Source organism: Notamacropus eugenii, chromosome 7 (genome assembly GCF_028372415.1).
Source record: "Notamacropus eugenii isolate mMacEug1 chromosome 7, mMacEug1.pri_v2, whole genome shotgun sequence".
Lineage (NCBI taxonomy): Eukaryota > Metazoa > Chordata > Mammalia > Diprotodontia > Macropodidae > Notamacropus > Notamacropus eugenii.
In genome coordinates, this window is record NC_092878.1 from 82,161,856 (window position 1) to 82,174,077 (window position 12,222).

Genomic DNA, 12,222 nt, shown 5'->3' on the forward strand with positions numbered 1-12,222 from the left:
ACACGTACAAAAATATTTATAGCAGCTCTTTTTGTGGTGGTCAAGAACTGGAAATCAAGGGCATGCCCATCAACTAGGGAACAGCTGAACAAGTTGTGGCATATGAATGTAATGGAATGTAATGTACTGTTTCATAAGAAATGGTGAGCAGAAGAACGTTAGAAAAACCTGGAAAGACTTGCATAAACCGATGCGGAGTGAAGTGAGCAGAACCAGGAAAACTATTGTACGCAGTAACAGCAACATTGTGAGATGACCAACTCTGTCAGACTTCTAAGCTCTTCTAAGCAATGCAATGGTCTAACACGATCCCGAAAGACTCAAGGCAGAAAATGCTATCTATATCCAGACAGGGAACTATGGAGTCTGAATGCCGATTGAAGCATACTAGTTTCTTTTTTTGGTTTTTTGTTTCTCATGGTTTTTCCCTTTTGTTCTGATTCTTCTTTCCCAATATGACTGATGTGCAAATACGTTTAATATGATCATACAAGTACAGCCTATATCAGATTGCATGCCATCTTGGGGAGGGGGAGTGGAGAAAATTTAGAACTCAAAATCTTATAAAAGTGAATATTGAATACTAAAAATAAATAAATATATATTTTTTTTAACTGAAGAAAAAGAAAAAAGTAAGGCCTTAAAGTAGACATTTTTCAGTTCTGAGGAAGGAAGACAAAAATTCAATTACTGAAACTCATGTATGTTACTGATAAATTTTAAATGTAAATGACAGCCAAAGTGATATAAGAACAATGATCAAATACAGTCTAGCCTTTTATTTCTAAAGCTAATTATACTTAATAACAGCTTTTGTTTTGATCACTGATAATGAAAGTGCGTTTCTGAGTCTGACTCTCAGGTATAAAACTATTATAAAAGGCAAATACTATTATGAAATACTGACTTGAGCTGATATTAATAGCTCTAATCAATATTAATAACCATTTAACACTGAAAGCAGAAATAGAGCTGTATGAATAATAATAGCAATCCTTCATATAACGCTTTAAGGTTTACAAAGTGCTTAACAAATATTATCTCAGTTAATCCACACAATAACCACAGGGGGTGGGTATTATTATTAGCTACCTTTTACAGAAGAGGAAACTAAGGCATACGGAGGTTAAATTATTTGGCCCAGGGTCTCACAGCTACTAAGTATCTAATGTGAGATTTGAACTCAGAGACTTCCTGATTTAAGATCCAATGTTTTATCCACTGTGCCATCTCTCTGTCTCCTGACTATGGAACCAGAAAGATAGGAGTTCAAATTTAGCTTCAGACTCACTGGCCTGGGTGACTCTGGTCAAGTCAGCCTGCCTCAGTTTTCTTATCTGTAAAATGGGGGTAATAATGGGACCCACTTTCCAAGGGTATTAGAAAGATAAAATGAGGTGTCTGTAAAGCACTTTGTAAATCTCAAAGCACTATATAAATGTTAGCTTTTCCTATTACACAAAAGCACAGTTCATTCATTTTATAGCTGTTAAGTGGGTCAAGCACACTTATGTGCCAAGCACTGTGTTAACCACTAATGCAAAGAAAGGTTAAAAATATGGTCTCTGATCTCAGGGAGCTCACACTCCAAGGAGCAGACAACATGAAAGAATGGACTGATAATCCTTTGGTCTTTACCCACACTGAGAACCACAAAGCCTAAGATGGAAAGGGACTTTGGAGGTCATCTAGCTGAACTCACATGGGAATCATAAATCTCTTCTACAAATTTTCCAACAAGTTGTTGGTTGGGAATTTGCAGTCTTCCAAGGCAGTTCTTTCTATGTGGACAGCTCTAATTGTTAGAAGTTTTTCTTCACATTGAATCAAAACTCCCTATTCATCTTAGTGTTGTCTCCTAAGGTTAAGAAAAACAAGCCTGATCTGTCTTCCACAAGTCATTGACAACATGTATCTTTAAAGTCAGACTGCCCTAACAAGTGAGCACTTTGACACTGACAAGCCACAATCAGTGACACCAAAATGGCTGCTTTGTTTCGTGGTTTTCTATAGTGTTCTATAGACAATTTCATCTTAATCATGTAAATAATCAAACTGAGTAAGTATAAGAACCTCAAAACAATACAGAAGGAGGCTGTCTAATCGAGAATTTTAGCTTGGAAATCTGGAGCATGATTCCTGTAACGCTGCTACCTCCCTCTCATTTAACAGAGGAGGTAAGTAAAACCCTCAACTAAGACTGAATGGCTTGCAGGAAAAAGCATGGTGGAATTTGAACTCAGGTCTTCTGACTTCAAGTACGGCACTCTTTTCAAAGCAATACTCCTATTCCATTGGGTTGGGTCGGATCTAAGATCCAGTAAGATTCCTAAAGCTACACTGTGATTCCAAAGTCACACGAAAAGGACGAGGAGCATAAAGGTCCTTACAGATCAAGCAGTCCAAGCCTCTTGTTTTACACATAAGGAAATGAGGTCCACAGAGAATGATGTGATTTTCCCAGGGTTACATAGGTAATTTCCTGCAAAGGTATCTTTTGAACCTAAGCATAACAAATCCAAATCTAGGGCAATTCCTTTGCTTTATAAATCCTCTGCAAGGCAGCATGGTGTAGTGGATAGAGATGACCTCGGAACCAGGAAAACCTAGGCTCAAGTCCCAGCTCCCAAACATACTGTGAAACCCTGAACAGGAAGTCAAAATCTCTCAGTGCTTTAGGCAACTCTCTAAGGCTGGGGGGTTGCAGAGAAGGTGCCATCTTTGGTATGAGGAGTCTTTTCATCAGGCAACAGAGGCAGCAAGGTGGCACAATAGAATAAAGCCCTGAGCTTGGAGTCAGGAAGACATGAGTTCAAATCTAGTTTCAAACATTTACTAACTGTGCACCTATCTTGCAGATCAAATGAGATTTTCTATAAAGCACTTAGCACAGTACCTGCAACATAGTAGGTGCTACACAAATATTTATTCCCCTTCCCTTCCCACCCCCTCATACCAATGAAATCACAGGTCTAGTCCTATTCTTACTTGGGATTCTGTAGTTATAACAGATCATGGGATTATAGCTTTAGCTAACAATAGCTAGTATTTATAGACTGCTTTAAGGTTTGCAAAGTTCTCTCATTTGATCCACAACAATCCTGTGAGTTAGGCACTATTATTATTTCCATTTGGCAGATAAAGAAACTGATGTTGAAAAAGGTTAGATGTCACACAGCTAGTCTGAAGTAACATTAAAACTCTGATGTTTCCTGACTCCATGGCCAACACCATAAAATCACAATTTGAGTTCTTATTTCTATAAACCTACAAATTCTACTATTCTTATTTGATTTGATTATTCTACCATTATTTAATAATGGCCTAATCTGGTGAGGGTGTATGGATATTCAGGAAGACCAGCATCTCTGGTGTGAGTCCCCCCCAAGCCCTTTTCAGGGCTCATCCACCTTTGGTCTCCACTTGACACTCAACCTGTAGCTCTAAGAAGCTATAGCACATGCAATGGCCACATCTCAGTAAAACCATTTCAGCAGATGGGCTAAACCAGGTTGAGGGTAAAAGAAAAGATTGACCAAGGATGAACAACAACAATGACAATATGGTGACTCATTCTTCTTAGTTTTTTCCAGAATAGGATTTAAGAGATGGTCAGAACAGCCTAATCACAGACACAGACAATGCCATGACCCAAAGGCTACCCCTAGAGAAGGTAAGATACAGAGATATATAGATGTAATCCTACCTTATGCATTTGTGAGATCACAGACCTACAGCTTAAAGGGATCTTAGAGGTCATCAGATTGAGGAAACTGAGGCACCAAGTGATCAAGTGATTTGCCCATGGTCACACAGAGGGGAAATCTGAACAGAGGTCCTCTAACTCCAAATAGAGTTTTTCCAATGTACCAGGATGCCCCAAAGATGGATGTATATATTTCCTTCACTATAGGAAGCACAACACTGGGTCAAGGTCACTTAGCACAGTAAAAGATCCTATCTCTGACACTGGGATTGGTTGGAGGGGATCCTTGCCCTCAGTAACACTGACCTCCAACGATGAAACGTAGTTTGAACTTTCCTAGATTCTCTCAAAAATAAAGATGGTCATTCATCCATAAGTCTGAAACTATTTACATTTTTAGCTTGTACTATTTCTTAGGATTTTGTAAATGTTTGTCATATGCCCCATTTAGTCTTTATATTTCTGGTCTGAGGCACCCTGCATTGTTAGTCTGTCTTGACGTAGAAGTCTATCATTTTTTTCTGGAGAGCAAGGGGATCACAGATTTAGAAGAGGAGGTCAAAATTTGAGAAGTCAAAACCCCTCATCTTACATATGAGGAAACTGAGGTCCAGAGAAGTAGCTGATCCTTTATTTGCACCCAGATCCTGCAACACCAAATCCATCATCCTTTCAACCTCTGGTTGTATCCACAAACGATAGGTAGGAAAATAGTCCATAAAAGCAAATTAAAACCCAGCTGTTTTTGTTTTCATCAATAGAGAGCACAACAAAACCTGTGGTAGAAGGTAAGTTTTCAAATATTATGGAATAAATAGATTCTTGTAACTTTCAAAATAAGATGGTTTTGATCACAACATAGTATAATTTTTGTATCCCTAGTATTTAGCACAGTGCCTGGTAAGATAGCAGGTGCTTAATAAATACTTGCTCACTAACTGCTGACTATATTGAATATGTCCACCACCATGCTTAAGCTTCCCACATGAAGTTAAGTACTTAGCATTTTAAAACATAAAAATGATTTCAGATAAAAAAATAAAAGAAATTAGAAATTCATTGTCAAAACCACTTAGTAGTAGGGGATATTTCAGATATGGCCATGACTCATTTTGATATGGCCAATACCCAAGCCTACAGAAAATTAAATTCAAATCGTCAACAAACCTAGTCACAAATAATTTTGTCCAACCTGATGGCCAGTTCCTCCAATCCTTCTTCATCTTAATTAGTTCTGTCTAGCCTACTTTATACAAAAACATGTCTCCCAAATAAACAAAGATGTATGTTAAACTTCTCAGAGAAGATTCAAAAGGAGTAAGGAACAGAAACTGCATAGTAGTTGCCAGTGGTCATTGGCAGAGTGTTTTCTAAATGGACATTCTCTCTAGCAGAGAAATCTGTGCAATTCATTGATATCGGCCTTCTTGTGGTTCTCGACATATTACACTCCCTCTCCTAAATCCAAGCATTTTCCCTAGCTGTTGTCCATGACTGGTACTCTTCTTTTTCATCTTCATCTCCTAACTTCCCTGGCTTCTACCACACCCTCAGCTAAAACTCCAACTTCTACAAGATCTGCAAGAAACATTCATCTCAGTGCCTTCCCTCTCAATATAGCTTGTTTGCAAGTTGTCTCTCAATTAGACTGTAGGCTCCTTTCAAGCAGACATTGTTTTGCCCTTTTTTGGTAACGCCCCACCCCCACCCGTACTCCATCTCTCCTTAGCACAGTGACTGACATAGTTGTTTACTGTTGTTGGCCAGGAAAAAAGGGGACAGATCATTCCCGAATTATTTATTAAGCATTTTCCCCCTTCTGGGTGGAGTCTCCCAACAAATATCTATTACCCTCATTTTACAGATGAGGAAACTACAGATAAGATTCCGTCCTGAAGGAATTTATGCCACAATGTCACCCTGAAAATGTCTACTTCATCACAACTCAGACAATATTCCTAGAAGTATTTAGTACTTTAAAACATACAGCGAGTTGTTTTCTTTTCCTAAGGATTTTAAAATATAGTCACACAACTGGAAGTGTCTATAGTGAGATTAGAACCCACGTCTTCCAGACTCCAAGTCCTATCCACTATCCCACATGGAATTTTCCCTTAATGAGCTGATCTTTGAAGGACATCTGCAGGCCTACAAAGAACTACAAACCAGCTTTCCTTTGATGAACTGTTGTCACATTTGAAGGTTGGTACTTATTCCCTGAATACAATCACATCTAGAACCCAGTGGCCTGTTTATTCAAGACAAATTATGAACTATTCCAAAAAATGTATTAAGCATTCTTAATCCTACAAATGGTGGAGAATAATATCATTTATTACAACAACACTAGGATTCTCCTTGTTGTGGGCTCATGTCCTTCTAGTGACTATTACCCACTTGGTAATTTACTGCTGGCTGATCTATTGAGGGTATAGCAAAAATCAATTATGAAACAATGAAACATAGTGGATCACAGAGGCCACAGAAAATGAACCCACGCTCAAACATCTGGCTCCATTTTCCCACAATGTTCCTTTTTCAATTAAACCCTGAGAGTCAGAATCCAAGAAGTCACATTCTGTCAAGGATCTCAAAGGAACATTTCCCACATTAAATAAAATGTATTCTGCTCTATAATTAAAAAAAAAAAAGTTCAGGAAGAGGAAGGCCTTATTCTAACTGGGATAGTCAATGATTAAGGATGAATAATGAATCCATTCTGAAGAGCAATAAAACAAATGCCCTTGGTTTGGATAGACCCCCCCCCCCTTCACTATTCTTGGGGGCACTATATATCACAACCCACCAGGGCACTATCTTCACATTCATCTCCCCCTCAAAAAGATCTAAGAGCCAAAGCCTGCCCTGGGGCCCTACTGCCCTGTGCCTGCAGGCTGTCTTCCCAGGCTTGCTTCCTGGCCTCTAAATTCTCTCATCAGCCTCCAGGCCCCCAAGATCTGCTGAGCCAGAGTTTATATTTCGTTCTGAGTCTTTCACTTGGCTACACATGAAAGGGAGGCTTAAAAGGAGAGGGAGGAAAAAAACACTCAGAGAAAGAGAGAAAGGGGTGGGAAGGAGGAGAACTCTACCACTCTGCAGCTTACTCGCTGGTCTGCAGCTGTCATTTACTCAGTCAGCTCTAGTGAAAATTAAAGAAAAATAAAAGTTGTAAAGAGAATTTCATATTCATTTGGGTTTTACAAAGTTGCTTAATACAATGTTTGGTGTATTAGACATTCTCACTTTCTAAGATTTTCCAATAGAGAAGGATTTAAATAAATATTAGTTATATTACTAATTTAAAAAAAATTATGACAGTAAGCCACGGGATCATTTCCATGGGATCACAGAATCTCCAAGGTGGAAGTCACTTAGTTTATCCATGTCTCCCTTTTCTAACATATCCAAGAGAGTATCAGACATTTGGAAATATTGTGGTTTGTTATGCCATAACAAATTTTATGCCATAAGAAATTATCTATAGGAATAATAAATAGAATCATAGGAAGGTATGTGTGAACTGAGTATGGAATACCTCAATAATATATGCTTATGGGTTTTTTTTGGTCCTAACTTGGAATTCATTCATGTGGTGAGGAAACTCACTCCAGTTACACCTCAAAAATGTGTTTCTTTATCTTGTTAGAGAATTGCCTGGGGCACTGAAGAATTAAGGGACTCTTTCTACCCACCTAAGGGATCCCACTCCAAGAGATCTTCTCCAGGAAATCACCCCCACTATCATCACTACTCTCTCACTTATCTGCAATGTCTCCCGGTCTACTGGCCCCTTCCCTACGGCCTACAAACATGCCTATGTCTCCCCCAGCCTCAAAAAACCCTAACTTGATCCATTCCTCCCATGTCAGCAATCAACTCTCTTTTCCTTTGCTTGGCTAAACTCTTTGAGAAGACCTCCATATCCTTTCCTCTCACTTCCTTCTAAACTCTCTAGGCAGTCTGGCTTTCCAACACACAACTGAAAGTATTCCCTCCAGAGTTACCAGCAATCTCTTAACTGCCAAATTTAATGGACTTTTCTCAATCTTCATCCCTTCAGACTTCTCTGCTGCGTCTCACACTATGAGTTCATCTCTTCTCCTTGATACTATAGGATGGACACTCTTCTCTCTAGATTTCTGTGACATTACTCCTCCTAGATCTCCTCCTATTTGTCTGAGATTTCTGTGACACCTGGATCTCCTTCTATTTGTCTGACTGCTCCCTTCTAGATCTTCATCTAGGACATGCCCATTAACCATAGGTATCCCTCAAGGCTTTATCCTGGGATTTCTTCTCCCTCTATACTATTTTGGCTTGGTGATCTCATCAGTTTGCTTGTTTGAATTTAAGCTATCATATCCACTAGATTTATTTGTCCAGCCCTGACCTCTCTCCTGACCTCCAAATGACCACTGGATATTTTGAATGAATGTCTCATAAACATTTCAAACTCAACATGTTCAAAACTGAATTCATTAGCTTTGAGCCTTGCCCTCTCTGCTTTCTTCCTACTTCCGCAAGTACTGTCAAGAAAACTATCATCCCATCCAGTCACTCACGTTTGCAACCTAGGTATCATCCTCAAGTCCATGTTGTCTCTCACTCCCCATATCTAATGTTACCAACTACTGTTGCTCCTACCTTCACAGAATGTCTCATATATATCCCCTTCTCTTCACTAAAACAGCTCCAACACTGATGTAAGCCCTCATCACACCTGGACTACTGCAATGGCCTATTGATTGAGGTCCCTGTCTCAAGTCTCTCCCCACTCCAGTTCATCCTCCACTCACATATTAAACTAATCTTCCTAAAGTTAAAGTTTGACCATGTCAACCCCACCCTCATCCCCACTCAATCAACTTCAGTGGCTCCCTATTGCTTCCAGGATCCACTATTAAATCCTCAGTTTATTTTTTAAAGCCTGTAACCTGGCCTTTTCCTACCTTTACTGTCTCCTTACACTTTACAGTCCCACCCCTAACACTCCACAAGCTAGAGACTGGCTCCTTTGTTGTTCCCTGCAGTCTCCTGACTGGTCATTTTCACTTGCTAACCCCCATACCTGGAACTCTCTCCCTCCCCATCTCCACCCACTGGCTTCCTTTGCTCCCCTTCAAGTCCCAGCTAAAATCCCACCTTGTACAACAAACCTTTCCCTATATCTCCTTAATGCCAATGCCTTCTCTCTGTTGATTATCTCCAATTTATCTTGCATATATCTTGTTTATACATAATTGTTTGCATATCATCTTCCCCTACTAGACTGTGAGCCCTTGGAGAATAGGAACTGTCTTTTGCCTTTCTTTGTATTCAGAGCACTTGGCACAGTTGTGTAGTTGTAGAGTTGTTTCAGCCTTGTTAGATTCTTCATGACTCCATCTGAGGTTTTTTTTTTGGCAAAGCTACTAGAGTGGTTTGCCATTTCCTTCATTTGACAAATGAGAAAGCTGAGGCAAAAAGGGTTAAATGACTTACCCAGGGTCACACAGCTAGGAAGTGTCCAGGACTGGATTGAATTCATCTTCCTGACTCCAGGCCCAGCACTCTATTTACTGCACCAACTAGCTGCACCTGGCACAAATTAGACACTTGATAATGCTTGCTGACTGACTTGCCCATGGTCACAGACCTGGTATATATCAGAAACAAGACTTGAACTCCACTTTAACCACTTTGTCACTTTGCTTCTCTCAAACAATTCATACTGCTAGGAAACTCTGATGCTGTAATATAACAATCTATTTCTTCAATTTCTTCAACTTCTGTCCTATTCTTGGCAAAAACAAACAGCTGCTAGTGCCATCTTTTGAATGACCCACAGAAATTCAGTGACTTGCCCAAGGTCATTCAGTTAGTAGGTCTCAGAGTCAGGACTGAAAACAAATTGTCATGACTCCAAGGTCCCTTATCTTCTCTATCTGTTATGTTATGCCACCAAGGTTATTATTCCATAAAATATGTATGAATGTATTTTTCTGTGATAGGCACTAAAATCTCTAAATAATATTTTTAAAAGAATGCATAGGAAACCTATGCCCACACAAATATTTTAAAACAAATGTTCTGAATTACAAATAAGTCCTAAGAGCCTCAGTCAGTCCCATTAGCAAGAGGCTGATGCATTGCAGGATCTGCCTAAGTGAGTCTGATGATTCATCTACGATTCTTACCAGTAAATAAAATATGCTTCATTGTCAATCTGCTTTATAGCCTCCAAATCCCAAAGCTCAGATTCAGATGCAAGGCAGCCTCTTTCAATCCAAGTTCTTTTGAGAATTGCCTACCACTCTATGATATAGGGAAGGGTTCAAAAATCAACTACTGAAAGAAAAATGAGATTTTTTTCTCCCCACAAATATATCCAGTTTACTGCGGCAATGACTGGGGGGTAAATACCATATGGGCCTGAACATAAGCTTCATTTCCTCCAATGTGGCGCATATAAACATGAGTACAGCCTGTAATAAGTGTTACTTTTCGGTGAATATATGTTCTATATATGTTCTTCCTTTCACAGGGATCTCAAATCTCACTTTAGGGAGATGCCCTTTATTCAGAACTATGCAATAGGGCAGAATTGGGAGAAGATGGTAGAATATGGCTGAATTTGAAGTCACAGGAACTAGGGTCAAAATTAAGTTTTTTCCATTTACTTCATGACCATTTACTTCATTTACTCCATTTACTTCAAGCAAGTTATTTCATGTCTCTGGGGCTCAGCCTTATCTATAAGATGGAGGTGCTGGACTTCCAGCTCTAAATCTATAATCCTTTAACATAATTTAATAGTGCTGATTTTTAACTGAGGTGATATTTCCAACTACATAAGCACTAAACACTGTCTGGGTTCACCTTGATTTTCCAAGGTTACTGAAGGAGAGCTTGGTTGTAATCCAATCCAATCAATATTTATTAAGCACCTATTCTGTACCAGGCACCTGTGGTAAGTGCTCAGGACACAATAAAGAGAAAGGCAATCTTTGTCCTCAAGGAGCTTATAATCTAAAGAGGGAGACAACACACAAAAAGAGGTGGGGAAGAAAGGGAAATTTGTAGAGCTAATAATATTAGCTACATATATACAGTGATTTATAAATATTATCTCATTTTATCTTTACAACAACCATGGGAGGTAGAAGTAGTATTATCCCCATTTTACAGAAGAGGAAACTGAGGCAGACTGAGGCAGGTAAAATGACTTGCCCAGAGTCACTCAGCTAGTAAATGTTTGAGTCTAGACTGAACTCAGTTCTTTGTGATTCCAGGTCCAGGGCTCTATCCACTGCACCACCTAACTTAACTGCCTCTGCAAAGGTTAAAGATTTTAAAATATGTTCTTTTGTACAATGGGGAATCTATTGGCTATTCATTACTAGTATATTATAATGAAAGAAGATAAAAATGAGAAAAATTACATGAAAGTACTGATTCTTAAATAGCCAGCAGAACAAGTTTGAAATGAGAATTACTCTCCTCAAAGTATGCACATAATTGTTTCACAGAAAGTTCTAAAGCAGAGAGTGGGCAAATCTTTAACTTTAGATAAAATAGAATAATAGCTATAATTCAGTGACTTCTAGGATCTAACTGTTCTTTCAGATCATAAGATCACAGATTTAGAATTGAAAAGGACCTGGAAGGTCCTTCCACTTCATTTTACATTTGAAAAACTGAAGTCCCGAGAAGTTACTCCATTTGCATAGCGTCACAGAGAGCAGAGCTGGGACTCTAACCCAGACCCTTCAATTCCAAATCCAGCCCTGGGAACCAGAAAAAGCCTTTGGGAGCATCAGGAATCCAAGTGTGATTTCATCTCCTCCTCCACATGTACTAATTCCAACAGAACAAACTCAAATGAGATATATTTGATCTCATGCCTTTTTTCCCTCCAAGATTATTTTAGCATATAACTTTCATTTAACAAATATTTTCTAAGCATCTAGGATGATGATAAAAAGCTTAGAGAGTCTAGAAAAGACATAGGTAATAAGGTTATAAATTTAGAAGAGGGAACCTCAGAAGTCACCTAGTCCTATGTCCTCATTTTAAAGAGGTTGATATGGCAGCCCAAAAGTTAAGTAACCCGCCAAAATGGCAGAATTGTTGTTAAAACCATAGGCCCCTGACACCAAACCTTAGTTCCTTTTCCTGCATCAGGATGATTATGACACATGACTATTACGACACATGTTCCACAATAAGTATATTAAAGCTCTGTGTGAGAGCCAAGTGGGAAAATCTTACCAAGAAGATCAAGAAAGGGGTCACAGGGGAGATAGCACATGAATTGGGGATTTCAAAAGATGGGTAGAAATTCAACAGATAAGAGTATAGATTAGGACATTCAAGGTATCAAGCTAGATCAGATTAACAAAGTCGGCCAAAGGTACCGAAAACATTAAAGGATTACTGATCTCACAATTCCACCACCCATTCATCATTTATTGAACAGAATACTGGGGGCTCCATCTGATGACCATCAATTCACTCTCTTCATATTATTGTCCTTT

At 39.0% G+C, this 12,222-nt stretch overlaps 1 protein-coding gene across 3 annotated transcripts in view; it reads right to left on the minus strand.

Moving 5' to 3' along the window:
- SH3RF1 (SH3 domain containing ring finger 1) overlaps nucleotides 1-12,222 on the minus strand; it is a 230,164-nt gene that overhangs the window by 84,991 nt on the left and 132,951 nt on the right. The gene's annotated exons all lie outside the window — the stretch shown is intronic.